Source organism: Motacilla alba, chromosome 6, assembly GCF_015832195.1.
Source record: "Motacilla alba alba isolate MOTALB_02 chromosome 6, Motacilla_alba_V1.0_pri, whole genome shotgun sequence".
Taxonomy (NCBI): Eukaryota; Metazoa; Chordata; class Aves; order Passeriformes; family Motacillidae; genus Motacilla; species Motacilla alba.
In genome coordinates this window covers 16146505-16163157 of record NC_052021.1, presented here as the reverse complement: position 1 = coordinate 16163157, position 16653 = coordinate 16146505, and the positions used below count along the sequence as shown (strand labels likewise).

The 16653-nt window shown below is 39.3% G+C and overlaps 1 protein-coding gene across 8 annotated transcripts in view; it reads right to left on the bottom strand.

Moving 5' to 3' along the window:
* SORBS1 (sorbin and SH3 domain containing 1) overlaps positions 1-16653 on the bottom strand; it is a 160744-nt gene that overhangs the window by 99669 nt on the left and 44422 nt on the right. Inside the window, exon 1 of one of the 8 annotated variants that reach the window (XM_038140929.1) lies at positions 9652-14496. The exons of the other annotated variants lie outside the window; for them this stretch is intronic. The gene's annotated coding sequence lies outside the window, so the exon portion shown is untranslated. Of the gene's footprint in view, positions 1-9651; positions 14497-16653 lie in introns of those variants that run through there. 8 annotated transcript variants of the gene reach the window in all.

Below are 16653 nucleotides of genomic sequence, written 5' to 3'. Positions count from 1 at the left end.
CTCTCAGCTGAAAAGTCCCTCTTGCTGGGACTAAGCAACAGTTGTCCTCGCTCTGTCAATGGAGAAATTCGAAGCATCAGCGGGATGTTTTGCCTCAATCTCCAAAGGAAACCACAAGCAGCCCAATCAACTGTGTCTACAGTGCACTCAACTGTCAGTAGACTACTGGAATTGCAAAGAGCATCCTTAATAATACAGCAAACCCTCTCCAGGTTCTGCTTCTCTAAATAAGCAAAGTGATTTGGGGTTTCATGTCTACAATAAAGATAATAGGAATTAATTAATATGCTTATACAGCAAAGTGTTGACTCCCTTCAACAGAGACACTCCAGAAGCATGCCTAGAGGAGTACACAAACAATATAATGAAGAAATTAGATGACTCTGAGGATAATCACTCTCTACACAATAACTGTTCTATGACAACAGGATCTTGAAGCCAGTCTAGAAGTGAGCAGAAGTCACCTCTATATCACAGCTTTATTGGACTGTGTGAAACAAGTTACCTGCTCAGTGTCTTGTGAAGAGCAACTCATCATACACGCATAGAAGCACCTTCCATTCAAACAGTCCCTACCAGGAAACAGCTCAGGTCACATCAGTGAAGTAATTCAGCAGATGACAGAGTGAAATCCATCACTGCTAATAGACAAGGACACAGTATCTTACTACAACTCCTTCTTCCCACCCCCCTCAATAAGTTACTAAAAACAGAACACCAGCCCTCCTGATGGAAATATAAATTTGGTCTCCTGACATTCTCTATGTTAAGGAAAACACAGTATGGCTTGGATATCAGCAGGTACAGGTTTCATAAAGCTGAAAAACAAGAATTTGTCCCTGCAACTATTTAATTCTGTTCAGTGAAAGAGGTCATGGACACAGAGCTAAGCAGTACTGTAACTTTAAGGATGTAAACAGCTACAGTTTTGGGCTTCTGAAGAAGGACACCCCTTATGCAAGTGCCATTGGACCTTACTAAATAGATTTAACTTTACCCTAGCTTGCTCTGGATACTTACATATTTTGAAAATTCATAATGATAAGACTTCACAATAATTATGTGATATGTCCAGAGCAGAACTGCTTCTTCCTAATTAACAACTGGACACGTGCTAAAAGGCTAAATCCCACTCAGGTCTAAGTAACCACTGAAGATATGCACTCAAAGCATTTGTAACACAAAAAACCTGATATTTTTCAATTCTCAGAAACTTTAGATCTTGCAGAAAGCTGTAGTTTTCATTATCTCTACACAACCCAGTACTTTCCATTTCCCAATGTGACCAGCTACTCGTTCCTTTCCCACAGTAAGAATCCTCAACAAAACCCACTTTGCCAAAGTGTGGCTTGTAAATCAGCACATACACATCCAGGACATTCATAAATCCGCATTCAAGATGCTACTGATTCTAAACATGGACATTTCACATGAACAAACATGAGAGACAAATAGTAATGGTAGGATCCACTTCACCTAACTGGAATTAGTAAAATGTCAGGCATGTAGACAGTTGCCTCTGTAGTCAATGGTGAGCGACAAGGGCTTTAAAGGGACAAGTAATCCTGTCCTACAACGAACACATAAGCTGGAACAAATCACCATATGGCAGTGCTTTTATTTATCTACTCATTATGGAAAGAGCCTGGAAACCTAGGGTTTTTTAACAGAGATGTGAATTTCCTCTAGGAATCACAGCAATAAAATCGCTCACAGCCTCAGGTGGCAGCAGCCAAGATCATGACATCTAGCTACATGTGGATCACAGCACACAGGCAGCAGCACACATTTTCAGGGCTGTTCTCATTCCCTGCTACATGGAGACACTTAAACCTTTACAGAAGGAAATGGAACAACTGGCAATGAACAGCCCCACAGATTTCTTCTCCCATCAGAACAGTATATGCAGAGCTGGGTAGTGTCAGCTTGTAATAGACTTAAATGTGTGGGTTTTAAAGTTGTGGTTTGTGTTGGCAGTGAGATTACTAGAAGCCAACCATATCTGGGGGAAATATCACAGCTAAAGGGGTCGATTCCAGACTGGAAATATGGTTGTAATTAAAATACAGACCAATATAGGCTATGCTGGAATATTCAGGATCCTGCAGCATTAAGATTACTGACCAAATGACAAACAGCACTTCCTTGGTGAAAGTGGAAGGTCTGGAAGGGTAAAACAGCAGCTTCATAACAGGGTCAACCTTTCACCTTCACAAAGCTCCCATGGGGACTGTGTGGTTGTGCATTCAAACTAACTAAAATCCTGGCACCCCTCTTTGCTCTGACAGAGATGAGGTCAGGGCCCATCTCATAAAAGCTGTGTTAGGGTCTATATTCCTCAGAGGAAATAATCTGCACCCTGGCTTCAGCCATAGTCCTAAAGACGGTCATTAACTACTGGTGGTCTCTGGATACAATATCTTTGGAGTACTGGGAGATCTGACAGCTGTACAAATTGTAATAGTGTGGCAAATAAGGTATCATGCATTTAAACATAAGCTGCTTAACATATGCTGCACTGGACCCCAGAGACGGTAAGTAGTCCTCTCAGCTAGTAACACAGTTACCAGAAAAGTGCAGATTTACTCATTTCCAACCTGCTTTACTGCTCCTGTGCTAACAAACCCAAGGTAGTCTTTACTAACTGTAAAATCAGTCTGCATTCCAGGAACTTTCAGTATCAGCTGTATTTAATAGGCTGTTGTGGTGGATCCTGTGGTTGACAGATTCTGATGTTGACAGATAAAAAATACAACACCAAAAGAAATAAATATAGATTATGTCTGTGAAAGTTTTTGTACATTATTGATCATGTAAATCCAGAGGCAACATTACAGAATGGAAATGGAATTAGGTGTTTCCTGAAGTAACATTTTAGACCATGACCTTTTTTTGCACCATATTAATCTATTTAAAGAGATGGCAAAAGCCCTGTGTCGCAATGCAACCCCACACTTGCGCAGAATAACCAGGCTGCATTTTTTATTTAGGATTTGATTTTGCAATTTTATACACAAACAGCCTTTTCCAAGCAAGTCCACTGACTGCAAGGCAGTTGCTCCTGTAGGCAGATTTCTCTTTCAGGCAAGGGTTTTTAGGCATCTGCTAGTACATATTTGTATGTTCCAATTAAATTGAATGCTTACTATTGTAGTCTCTGAATTTATATAACAACTATTTCAGCTCATGTAACAATAACACTTAAAATATATTTTTATTTTTATTCCTAACAGTTGTAGTATAAATTGAGCAATGTGATCCTAAGCTACAGAGTGGTATTAATTTGAGCTCTAGAATATCAAAAGAAGAAGAAAAGGCAGTTCATCGGGTAACAAAATGCTTCATTATCAGTCTGCAAAATACACATGACATTTAGAAGACAGTGATCCTCGTGTCCTTTTGAACTTTTGCAAGGATCCGTTACAAAATACCATTAACAACTGATAGATTCTTGTAGCGTTGGGACAGAAACAAATTGGCTCCCACCACGAGTCTTGTGACCTGCAGCATGGTTGACATGGACCCAACACCCTCCTGCAACGATACAGTCCTGCACAGCAGAAGTCCTCACCACATGTGAGGCTGCTCTTAAATTCATGAACAGCATATTGTCTTACTAAACTGAATTACTTGAATTTAGGATATTTCTCATCGAGATACAATACAATAGAAAATTTTTACTGATGAGAAGGTTAGTTCAAGTTAACGACACAAGTGAACACTTAGGCGGCTTTGAACATCTTTAAACAGCTGGACAAACATACATTAGCTTTGTCGCATTTGTAGGTAAATGAAGTAGGTACATGACACTAGGCTTATTTTTATATTAGGAAAACACAGAAGCCAAAGCTGAAATTATTAAAAAGGGAATCTGTTTGTTTAGTCTTTCTTCCACTGAAGTCAATGGAAAAATTGTCAGTCACAGATTCGCATTTCCATGGGATCCCTTTATATTCCTGTGGTAGGGTAAAAAGCCTAGTTTTGCGTATTTTGACCCTGCCAGGCAGTGTAACGAAGTCTTAGTGGAAATAAGAACTAGGCTCCCATCAGCTTGAAGGGAATAGACTCACACAACTGCTGTGTGCTTTTGAAAATTCCACCCAAAACAAGCAGGTTATTTGAGCAATATGACCAACAGGCTTGCGACAGAGAACAACTCAGTTCATCTAACATAAGTGAGCACTAGACCAAATCAATCCCTCATTATATTTCTAGCTTGGAAGAGGGCTCAGTTACACAGAAGTCTTTAAATTATTTTAAAGGACATTTTTAAAATAGAAATGGTGTACAACATTTGATCCAATGCTGATGACCTATCATCAAGCTGCTCAAAAGTAAGTGCTGTCCATGACAAGCTACTTTAAGGGGAGAACAAGATAGATATGCAAAGGGTTCCCACCATTAGAAGATGGCAATATTAATCAAGCTATTCCAATAATGTGTGTAAAAGATGGACAAGGGCAGAAAGGCTGAAGGAATCTTGTAGAAATAGGATTCCAGAAAGGATCCTGGCTAAGAAGATGGGCCTGGATGGAAGGGGCATTGAGGCTATCTACCCTTGCTGGATATCAACCTACTGCATGCACTCTATATGGATACTTAATTTCTCTGGCTTCCAGCATGATTATGACTGAGAAATGCCCTGCATGTAAATATATATGTATGACTTGGGGCTGAAATGCTGTCTCAACAAAACCACCCAAGTTTGTTTAAAATTCTATCAGCTCAGTAGGTTGCTCCCTGCATCATCCCTCTTCCCTCCCCCCTCCCTCTGCCATCAGTGGTTACACTTTAACCATGTATGGAAGAGTTTCCAGAGGTCTGAGCCATTAAAACCTACAGAGAATAGAAGAACTTGGCAAATATGAAATAAAAGCATTTTAAATGGCTCTGAGACAGCATGCTTCCCCTTGCTACTGAAAATGTGATAGATGTGCTCCCATTTCTGTGTGGGAGGTCATAATCTGAGGTTTTGGACAAGTCTATAAACTCAATTACACACAATGTGCCCCCAAAGCTGTTCGAATACAGCTTAGCACATCAAAACCTGCAGGAAATCTTTTGACATTATTTAAAACAACAAAACAAACAAACAGCTTCACAAACACAAAAAACCTACCCCCAACACTCAAAGTAATAGTGCTGTGTGTTATCTGCAGACAAGTTTTCTGCCAAGCTTGTACATGCCAAAAACTATGATTATTCTTGGACAATTTCTTTAATACAACCCATAAGTGTGCACAAAACAGTGATGTTCTGCCATTTTTAAGAGTCACTGATCACAAGAAAACCACAAACACATCTCCTCTCACAGCACATGATTTATGGGGAGAACATTACAGCTATCTTCCTCTTCCCTATATGAAACAGACATTAAAGAAAGGAGCAAAAATCCAACACAACATTAAGAAAATATCCAGGACACAGGAAACATTGTAAAGAAGCTTACACAATGATAAGACATTACCCAGAAGCATGTGGAATTTACCATGGACAACATTCTTCCCCTGGTAATACTGAATGGCGCAAAGAGAATTATTCAATAAGTTTCCTCCCTTCCACCTTATTTTAGAAGACTACCAGACCTGCCTTTAGAAAAACAGATTTTCTGATGATGCTCCCTTTCAAACCTTTTAGGATGTTCTGATTCAGAGAGTTGCTAAATAATCACAATTCAGTGGAATATCTCCTCCCTGAAGATAATTCAGGGGCACTCTCACAGAGCTCATTAAGGAACTGGAATTCAGGAAATCTAAACTTTATTCCCAGCCTTCTGCAATCACTGCAATAGAAAGCAGCATCTCATTTTCTCAATTAAAAAAAAAAAGAACTAAAACTGCTGGTCTCCTTGTCAAATGCTTAAGAACTTAATCAATACACTATAAAAGCTCTGGACTTCTGTCGTTGTATTAAGTACTCAGTCTCTCCACCTGAAACCAACCAGATTTTAACATTTATTTTTCATACTCTCCCGGAATATTCCAGACAACATTTATATCAATACCACCACAGAATCATGATTCAAGAGCAGAGATTTACTGCTGTATCAACCCAGAATAATAAATTTCAAATGCTCTTAAGTCTCAGTTCCATTGGTGTAAATCCAAGTCACGGCCCTCATCATGGAGTCTGATCTATGCCACTACCTGCAGCCATACAGATCCCAAACAGAAAGTGTGCCTTTGTTTGTCCAGTCACAAAATAATTTAGGAAGTGTAACACAGAAAAATATAGGTCCTAAGTGATTCCCACTGCCATTTGACTTCTGGCAGCATCATTAATCATTCCTTTACTTCTAAGAATCCCACCTTCTCTCCTACCAAAGCTATCCTGACTTTGTGACATGAATAATTTGGGAAGAATAAGAATACTGTATATATTGAAAGAAAAATGCACCTATATCTTTTCATTACTTCATGAATGACAGCCTTTCTATGCAGTCTATTCTTCAACAAATCCATTAATTTCACAAAATGCTGTAAGTTTCACTTCCACATCACACAGAAAATCATAGACAAGTAATACTGTCTATAAATCTTTTTCTAGTTTGTCACATAGAACATATTAGGGCACTGAGTGAGGATGAAAACTCTGAAGAGGTGTCTGAGAGCAAGCTGCAAAACAGATTAGCAAAGATTTGAGTGCCAAAAGCTTCTCATAACCTGGCAAAATTATGAGATATAGACAAAAAAACCCAGACTTCAGAGTCTATTCTCTGTGAAAATTAAGTGAGTCCTAGAAGTCTTGGTTGCTCAGAATATACAACTGTGGGAATTCAAAAACTAATCAAGTCAGGGCTGGTTGGGATTTCTTATAAAAAAGGACAGCCTGAGTTATGTGCTCCTGGTCGTGGGGAACCTACCTCACACAGAGCCAACAGGTTTTAATAAAATCTAAAAATAATTTAAAAAGTTATATTAACACATAATCATGTGCTAAACATTACTGTAGTGTGCTTAGTAAGGGACATCAATATTTAAATCTATGCCTCCCTTCCTTTAGATATTACCAGAAATTACAATCAAACATAAGAGACAAATCTCTCATTTCTCTGTATTGATTGAAGAGAAGAAAAAAAGACATGCTCTGTGTGACAGATATGACTCTTCTCTAAAAAAGCTTTAGCAGTTCATTAATTCAGCATATGCTTTTATATGGGTAAATAAAGATAAAGTCGTTACCTGAAAGGTTTCATAGTGCAATATTTTATATCACAGCAGTACCTAAAGGTCCAGTCAAATCCTATCCCTAATGCGCTAGGTGTTATAAAACTAGACATCTTATCAAACTGTACAGACACATGAAGCATCATTACTGCCTATCATTCATAGGTAGGGAAATTTAATGAACACAGATGAAATAAAATGCCAGAGATCACACAGAGTTAGATATTAAACTTGCTCCTCTTAGTGAGCCTCAGTTCACTGCCAAAGCTCATTTTCAGCTGCCACAGGGGAGGCTGGACAAGGCTGCTGTGCCCAGCTATGCCTCCATGCAGTTATTTCTCTCACTTGTTGGCCACAGACCATAGGTGTGCAAGACAGTAAATCATCTTATGATGGCCATATAGAGAGGATCTTTTACATAAGGGGAGACCATTCAGTCACCTCAAAGGAGTCTCAATGGAAATCTCTCCTGCAGAGCAGGCAGTAAGCTGTCTACAAGGTGCTTTAAAAGCTATTAGCCACACTCTGGGTTCTGGCTCTTTCTCTAAATGACTGCCTCTGTTGAACTCTATGCCTTAGGAAGTTGCAGAATAACAAACTTTGTCATTTAAGTGTCAAGAAAATATTCTGGAAAAACTTAACAGAAAACTGAGTCATGGTATTCAGGGTTGCTCAGCCTCCTGAACTCAGACCATTAGCAGCCATCTCAAGCCATGATGGGAGAACTGGGAAAGCACTTACAGATGCTGCAGAGTGGGACTCCACTTGGGAGCAGCAGCAGGGAGCCTTTTATGTGCAACAATATATAATGCAGCTCCAGCCCTTCAGAATGACCATAAATTACTAAGCAAGAGGATGAATACCTAAAGGAAGCATTAAAGTTTAAGTCAGTCATAAGAACGAGACAGGGTTCCTATCTCCAGCTATCATCCAAATCTACCTAAACCAAGGTGGTTTTTAAATGATCCTGGATCTACTATAACCTCTCTCTGCTTAATTTGATCTTGGTTTTCCCAACTAGAACAGAGGGGCTGTTCACAGCCTGGAGCTATGCCAAAATGAAATCCAGATTAGCTGCAGTTTTAATTTCTTAAACCAGAGCATGTGAAAGAACCCCAGTACCCAAGAGCAGTTGCTGGTCTCTCTCCACAACACAGGCTACTCGTGGCCATACTGCCATGCCAATCTCAGGTGAGGTAAATACTGCAAGGACAGATGCAGGTGATTACTGGAGTAGAATAAAACTGGAAAACAAGAATGAAGAATCTGTCCTGATACCAATCACAATGCTTGTCCTAAAGTCCAAGCATCTGGATGCTCACAGACACTCGAACTTTTGAAATGAAAGGACTTCTCCCATATTTATGCCAGAATAACTAAGAAAGACCCAACCCTAGGTCTCATTCAAAATGTTTGAAATGTGCTACTAATTATTGAGTCAAATCATCAAGTTTGAGTCTGGCCCTAAATTGTTCCAGCTGCAAATGGGAAATCTAGAATCAAACTCAAACTTAAGTTTCAAAGGCTTAAGGTCATCCTTGACTTTCTGTTAATTAAGACAATAATTTAAGCCACAAATTAATTAAACATTAAGCAGGCTTAAAAATGAGCCCATCTTACTTTCGGTTTAGGTTTAAAAAAATCTCAACTTGAATTTGCAGTTTATGCATGGCATCTCTTACTTTTTTTCAGGATATTCATTTGGGGAAATTTAACAGGCAAGAGATGCCTATCTGAGAATGCGATCGATCAGGAATGCAGTTACAACAGAAAGAATTTCAGCAGATCATAAAAGAGAAAGAGGGAAAAAAAAAAGAAAAGCCTACAACAAGAACAGTCGAGCAAAACGCAACCGTAGTGAGTTTGGGCTGTTTCCCAGTACTCCAGGGGGAATTCTGCTATTTGCTGAGTTCAGTGAACATAATCTAGAGCAGAAGGAAAAAAAAGTGCTGCTGCTTTCACCATTTTCTCAGTTCAGCTTCATATGAGAAATCATATAAAAGACAGAAGAATTATTGTATCACTATGACAGCACACAGAAGCTTGCAAAGCAGATGTTCTCAGCACACATAAGAGGGACTGATTGGACTCTGAATAAAACTACACAACCAGAATGAAAAAAATTAAGTCATTCAGTTGGCAGAGATGAATCAAGAAGTAGGGGACTCAGAAAGTAGTTTGGAAATAACATCTGTAGTGATAAGTCAGTCTCATTTTGTTTAACAGCAAAAGGGAAACAATACTTTCCACTACACTTCATAGACACCACTATTTCAGTTACTTTCCTCCAAGAATCTCAATATGCAACTTTAAGGAAAGTAAAAATTGTTCTGAACGTACACAAACAGTTAACAGGAAATATAAAATTAAGTAAGTGAAACAAAATCTACCCCCAAAAGCAGCAAATACTCTGCAAGTTATTTACAGCAGAAAATGTATACGAGATCGGAAAGGTCCTAAACCTTCGGCAGTTTTAAATACTTACTTCTCGCAGCCAAAAGCACATCCGTGGAATATCCAAGAAAAATTTTAAAATATTGCATTAAGGAGCTTGACTAGCTGAGAACATGATGCAGCCATTCCTTTGGACCATCCAGCCATAGGCATTTACTCATTGAACAGAAGCACAGAGCGTGATACTGTAGGGCAGCCTTTTACATAGGGATACTAAAAAGGGGGGAGGGAGGGGGAAGCCCTTCCCCAAAGACTTTAGTTCAGCCCACTCATTAAAATACAGAGTGGAAACAGCTGCTGTAGAAAGGAAGAGGATGTCTAAGGAATTTTTTGTTAACTTTCATAGGTGTAAACTCATTTCATTCTGGAGTCCCAGAAAAATAATTTTTCTTTTGAACTTCACTCTTCATCTGGCATTGCTCTTTAAGAAAGTGACTCCAGCTCCATTTAATAATAAAAATAACAGTGGATAGTGAGCTCTCCGTTTACAAAATCATCACATCTCACTAGGGGAAAACAGGTCCCTAACAGATCTCCCTCTCCACCATGCAAGCTTTAGTACAAATACACATGTGCTGTATAACACTTAAGTCTTCGCACAATGTAATATTAATCTCAAATTACTTCCCACAAGAAGTCCCAGGCAAACAACAAATATGACCTCACTGATAGCAACATTTAGAATTGATAGCATGTCTCCTACAGATTAGCACCTCGAAGTTAAAACTAGATAAAGAACAGAGGAAGAAGGTAAGAACAATGAAAACTCCTCAAGTGCTTGACCGTGAGACACTGGATAAACAAGGATTCTTCAGTCTGAGAAAGACTTGGCAGAGGGGAAATGAGAGAGCATTCAATTCAATCATGAAATGCACCAAAAATGCTAATCTCTGAATGGCAGCCTATTCCTTCTGGTAACAAGAACTAAGGGACACTGAACCTAATATTTAGGCAGAAGTTTTAATATAAACAAAAGGAAGTTATTTTTCACATCATTCATAGAATGATTGCAGAGCTTGCTGCCTACAATCTTGTGGAAGTCCACTATGTGAGCGAACTCAGAAAATGAAATTCAAAAAAATGAAAGAACAGTTCTAATCCTAGAATTTTTGGCTTGGGAAGCTATTGACCACAAGTTACTAGAAGGTGTGGATATCTCAGGTATGGTAACAATTTGAATTTTCCCTCCACATTAATCTTTCCCCTAAACCAGTGACACTGACCACTGCCAGAGCAGCAGTCTACATTAGAAGGATCTTTGAACCACAACTGTGCCCATTCTCTTACTCCCATTTCTAGTTTTCACAACACTCCTTAATGAGAAATTGTCTGTATTATTGGGTCCATTTCACAGATGGGGAACTAACTATGTACATCAAGGCCCAGAGTAGCACAATCCTTCGGAAATTTTGACTGGTAACCACAATTCAGAAGATATGTACTATCCATAAAAGTCATCCTGAAGTGACTTTCTACTTCTAAAGGGCAGCACCCTTTCAAACCTCTGAACTTGTCACTGTTCACTCCAGTATAACTACTCCCCTATCTACTTTAATGGGCAAAGTTATTTACTAACAGGAGCTTTTCCACAATGATTTCAGCAGCTATTACTCCTATTTTCTGCTCTCTCTTTGCCTACAGTTGCAAAAACTAAAGCATGCTGATAGTGAAATCTTACTGCAGCAAACCTATTTTAAATACATTTGTGCTTTTTATGTATTATCAAATAGCATTTTTAGGTGTTAGGCAAGCTGGTTCTTCTCAGAGCAGCAACTAGCAAATAGATTGTGCAATCAAGGTTGTTGTTCTGTTGTTTGCCTTTTTTAAAATAAGAGATATATTTAAAAAATACTCTCAGAGTGGCCATTGTGTGGTAAAAGGGTAACTGCCCCCTGGCCTTGCTGGTACAACAGCTTGTTTGAATTAATACTGAGAAACAAGATACTTTTAAGCAAAATAAGTAAATTGACTTGTGATTTTTTTCATATCAGGTCTGATAAAATCAGAACAAAAACCCCTGTTTCACTTCTCTGCTCCTAATTTTAAACAGGGGCTTCAGAGCTTTTTGTCTGTCTCAATGTGTTTAATGTTTCCTGGAGGCCTGCAAAGGCATGCAAAATATTTTAGTTCAGGGCCTCTATATGGTTGTAATAGGAAATAGATGTCTCCCTTAAAGAGAGGGGTTAGTATAGAAACAGATTATCTGAACGACAGCAGAGTCTTAAGTGTTTATTTCAAAGGGAAGGAAAGGACAGATAAATATTTACTGCTTTCTGTCCACATTGTAAAATACCGACGCTGTCCATTTTCAGTCACTTCTTGTTTAGTAATCCAGGTTACTGTCTGATCCTGCTCTCTTGGTCAGGATTTGTCTTCATGTTCAAAAAAGTTCTGATGCCATCATTGACAGATACATCCTTCAAGCTGCAGAAGAGTTCCACAAAGAGAAAGCTGTTTTCTAAAATGTGGGCTGGTCAAGATCTTTATGTTTGTACATAAAGATGGTGTGGTCACCAGAAATGAATGACAGACTTTTTGGTCCACCTGGGAAAATGCACATTTCCTGTGTAAGGCTCCCTGAAATAGCCTTTTGGGAAAAATCAGAGTGTTCCAGTGCTAACAGGCTGAAAAATGGTGGAGACACAAATGTAAAGAAGGGTTCACTTCTTACTTCTATCCCCTCTCTCACTTCACCCAACCTGAAGTGTAAGTGCCATCCCCTCCCCGGCAGGGTAGAGCATGATAGAACAAGAACAGGTGTTCTCTTTCCCCCTGCCCAGACCTTAATCAATAATCTCCAGGTCCTGATCTTGAATCCATTTATGGCAGGAAGCTTTGAGTCTGAGTCTCCTGTTCCTGTCAGGTCCATCCTTTCTCCTTTTCACTCTCTTATGTAGCTACTGCTAGAGAACCAACAGAATTAAAAGTAACTGTGACAATTACAATTTCCTAGATGCAGTCTTATCTTCCCTATTTCACAACTTGACTAAAACAGATGAGACCTCTCTTCCTCACCCCTTCTTTCCTTCTTTTAATTAAAAGTTGCATGGTAAATCAAGAGGAATCCAGAGGGGCTTACAGCAAATCTTCCTTTAGCTGCAACTACACTCTTATATAAGAAGATATTAAGGAAATGACTGATGGAGTTAAGTGCAGTAGGTGCAACTCAGTGGAATGTTGGTTATGGAAACAACAGCCAAGGGGCAATCATACATTCTGTTCAGTAGATGAATGAGAGATCAATACCAATGGGACATATTCTGGGATGCTTCTGTATGCACAGGCATTCCTCTTCATAAAGCAACTTCATTAAAATCCCCCCAAATAAGCAGACTTCTGATCATTCAATAGCTGGATAGGATGTCCCTAAGGTGTTACAGAGGAAAATGGGCATTCAATAAATACCATTTTCCTCTGAACAAGTACTTTAGCACAAAGCCTTCAAACACAAGTGTTTTTACAGATCTGGAAAGTTGCTGTCATGTTTGAAGGTGCAAATGGATAACTTTCAGCAGGCCCAGTTGATGAGAGTTACACCTGTATAATGAGCTGAAACAGTATAATAAACTTTTGCAGCAGCTGTAATCCAATAAGATTTTCTGTGCAGCTCCTCAAAGTTTCCATCTTGTCTCATTTTAAAAATACATTTTTTTAAAGTAATAAATCAAGTTTGGGATACCAGTGAATTTCTCCCAATTCTGTTTTCTCTTTACCCTCTTTTCCATTGGGTGGAGCAAGGGGATGAAAAGGAAAGGAGAAGAAAGCTATTTAGATCAAGGAAGAGGAAACAGAAGAAAGGAGATCAATTTTTCAAGCAAAGGAAGGGATTTCAAAGCTGAGAAGTGAAAACTTTCTGTCTCATTCTGGAAACATAATGCAATTATTCCTGACATTAAAACACAAGATCTTCTTTTGCCACATTTTGTTATACAATTCACATTCCCAATTGTTTTCTTCTGGAAACATACACAATTATTCAAATTCAATACTGAGAGGGAGAGGGGAGCTGCACTATAAATAGACTAGATGGCCAAATGCACCAAAAACACAACCTTAGACTTTTGGTTCTGGAATAGCATGCACTGTATTACTAGAGATGCTATTATCTCTGGAAAATTCACAGTGATTTTATTAATACCTGTAATTATTAACTTAAGATACATAAGATTATTAACTTGGGCTTTAGACCAATGTTTCTATGACATAATCAAGGTGTCCATGGGATCTTTCCCAAATTCTGCCACATTTTACTTTTTCAATCCATTTCTGCAGTCTGTCTTGAAAAACAGCTTTGTGTTTCCACAGAGAAAAAGATCACCAAAAACTGTTGGTGAACAACATCTATCTTGACTGGTCTCTCATCACAAATCCCTAAAAAGTGGTAATGGGCTACTGCCTTTTAACTAGCATCTGCAGGCTAATCAATGGGCCTGAGAAATCAGACACAACCCTAGATTCTACGTGCAATACTTTTGGATAAGCTCTCAATTCCCACTTTGAGCCTAATGTACTAACACGTTCCTCAACTGCGTTACCATGTAAAGAAACAAGAACTTCAACAGAGAGCAGCAAGTTGTCTATGCCCTGCATTTTACATGACCATGGAAGATAAGGTTCATTTTGACTGAGGTCACCACAAACTGCAAGGCTTAATCTGAAGTTCCATGGGATATTTTAATACTTTCCCTGAGCAAAGAAGGTTCACATTTCTCAGAATCCATTAAAAAAAAAAATGCACACACTTTATGGAAGCAAACTGAGATTGACCTAACTCGGAAAACTGGCCAGCTGAGGCAATGTGATCAAGCATCTTAGATGCTGAGCAGAACCTCAACAGTCCCAATCTGTTCACTGGATTGTGAAGCCTCTCCCTTCCGGCTCCCTTCCCCACCCACCCTGACAGCACTCTGCTTTGGGAGTGGCTTTTCTCACCAGGGAAGCAAAACTTTCTTTTAATGTGGTTCATGGAAAGTTTAGCTGGTTTTCTTTCTCCAGCCCACCTAGGATGGAAAAAGACATCAGTCCCAACCAAAATCCAGTATAATAACTGGCCATGTGTGGATAGTTCTTTTCAACTTGCAAGGAAGCAATCCCACAATTGCAATCCCACAATTTCTTGCGTCTCATTATGATAATGGTGGTGTAGCACAACCATGGAAAGAGCTGAACTGGAATTGTTTGAGTATAATTATTGTACAAGCACTTTCAGATGCCTTCATCCAAAAAAAGGAAAACAGGGATAAGATCAATTCTAGGAGTCCTCTAAGTATAGGAAGAACTACCAATAAATTCAAGGGTAATAGAGGCAATGGGCTGCATAGGATGAATTTTATTTTGTCTTTATTGATACACCATGGGATACAGAAACTGAGCTGTGGAGTATAAACAGTACAACCACGAGGCATAATGAATGGATTTATTTCTGATCCAAAGTCTGCTATCAGTAACATGTATCACATTACTGCTTTCAATGAGCTTTGGATCAGTCTCCCATGAACACCATGTAAAGGATATGAAGTCAGACAATGAGAGAAACAAGGACAGCATAAGTTCAGCAATGTATGTGGGGGTAAAATTTACTTTCCAGAAAAATAGGACCTGGGAGATACCACATATTATCAGATCACTGATTTACATAAAGCAAAAGCTTTTATCAGTACCAGAGGCCTCAGGGTCACATACAAAAAGCTAATCAGCAATTCCAGGAAAGTTGCAGCTGGTTATTCCTCCTGTTTGACAAAGGCACATAGTAGCTTCCCCATGTCTACGAGACTCCATTTTTTCTTAGCTGGGTAAGTTTTCAGCTGGATTCATTCTCAGTTCAGCTGATCATGTCACATCAACACAAAGTAAGGGTGAAGTTGGGATAGGACCATATTCTTTCAGTAGCAGCCAGGACTTGAATTAGTTTACACCAGTCCTGAAACCACAGATCCACAGAAGAACCTAAAAGATCTTTTACAGTTCAGTGCAACAAAGTAAAAGCCAAGAGAACAATTCAGGTTCAAGAAACCAGGTATTTGGGAACAAGTAAGCTTGTACTTCCAGAGCAATGCACTTGGCCCTTCTAAAGAGCAAGAAACAAAGACCTGAATTTACTTCCAAGGAAGAGAGGAAAGTCTCAAAGCCCTAATCTAGCACCATTCTTCTTTGGCTGGCTTAATGTTCTCCAGGCAGATAATTTTCCTCCTGATTACAGGGTGATATCTCCCCCTCCATGAAGGACACACCATTTCTGATAAAAGGTTCTGTATGTTTACCACCTACCCCACTTTCAGCACAAATCCAAAGAAAGCACTCTGCTCCTTTCCTTGGGATGAGTCTAACTCCAAGGCAGTGCACTACCCACAGACACTCCAAATTTACACTTTCACTCTAGACCAGCGTGGTCTCTTGGTCACAAAGTTGCAGTCTGGGTCCTCCCCCTGCCTAATTCTTTGATTTGGCTGAAGCCTTATCCTAGCTCTGCCTCCTTTTCTCTCCTGTTTATCACTGCAGCCCTGGTGGTCCCTGCACACTGCACAGATGCTCCTCCTTCCCTCCTGCCTAAGTTAACTCTAAAATGCCTCCTTGGACCAGATGTTTTCCACGTGTTTCACTCTCTATTTTCTCCCCCATCCCCACCTCTTCCAAGGCAAGTAACAATCCATCTCCTTGATCCTTCAGATCCAATCCTAAAGTATTCCTTAATCACCTTGTCCAGCTTGGTTCTGTGGCAGGCAAAAAACAAGTCTCTGCTTTTTCCTCCATGATAATACACGGGCAGGAGACAAAAATAAGCCTTAACCTTGGCACTGCCTTTAGTTTCCATTTCACCTTCAGATGATCAGCTTTGCTTTGGTTTTTTTTGGCTTTCTTTCTGGATTAAATTTTATTTCTTGGAAATACTTTAAGCATGATTAATATCTGTATCACTTGACACTTTTCCTTCTAATTTAGAATTTAGAAAATTGTCCCTCTGTTTATTAGCTGCCACTGAAGGTTTATTTACAGGTACAAATCTTAAGTTTATAGGTACTTCGCAGGTCCCATC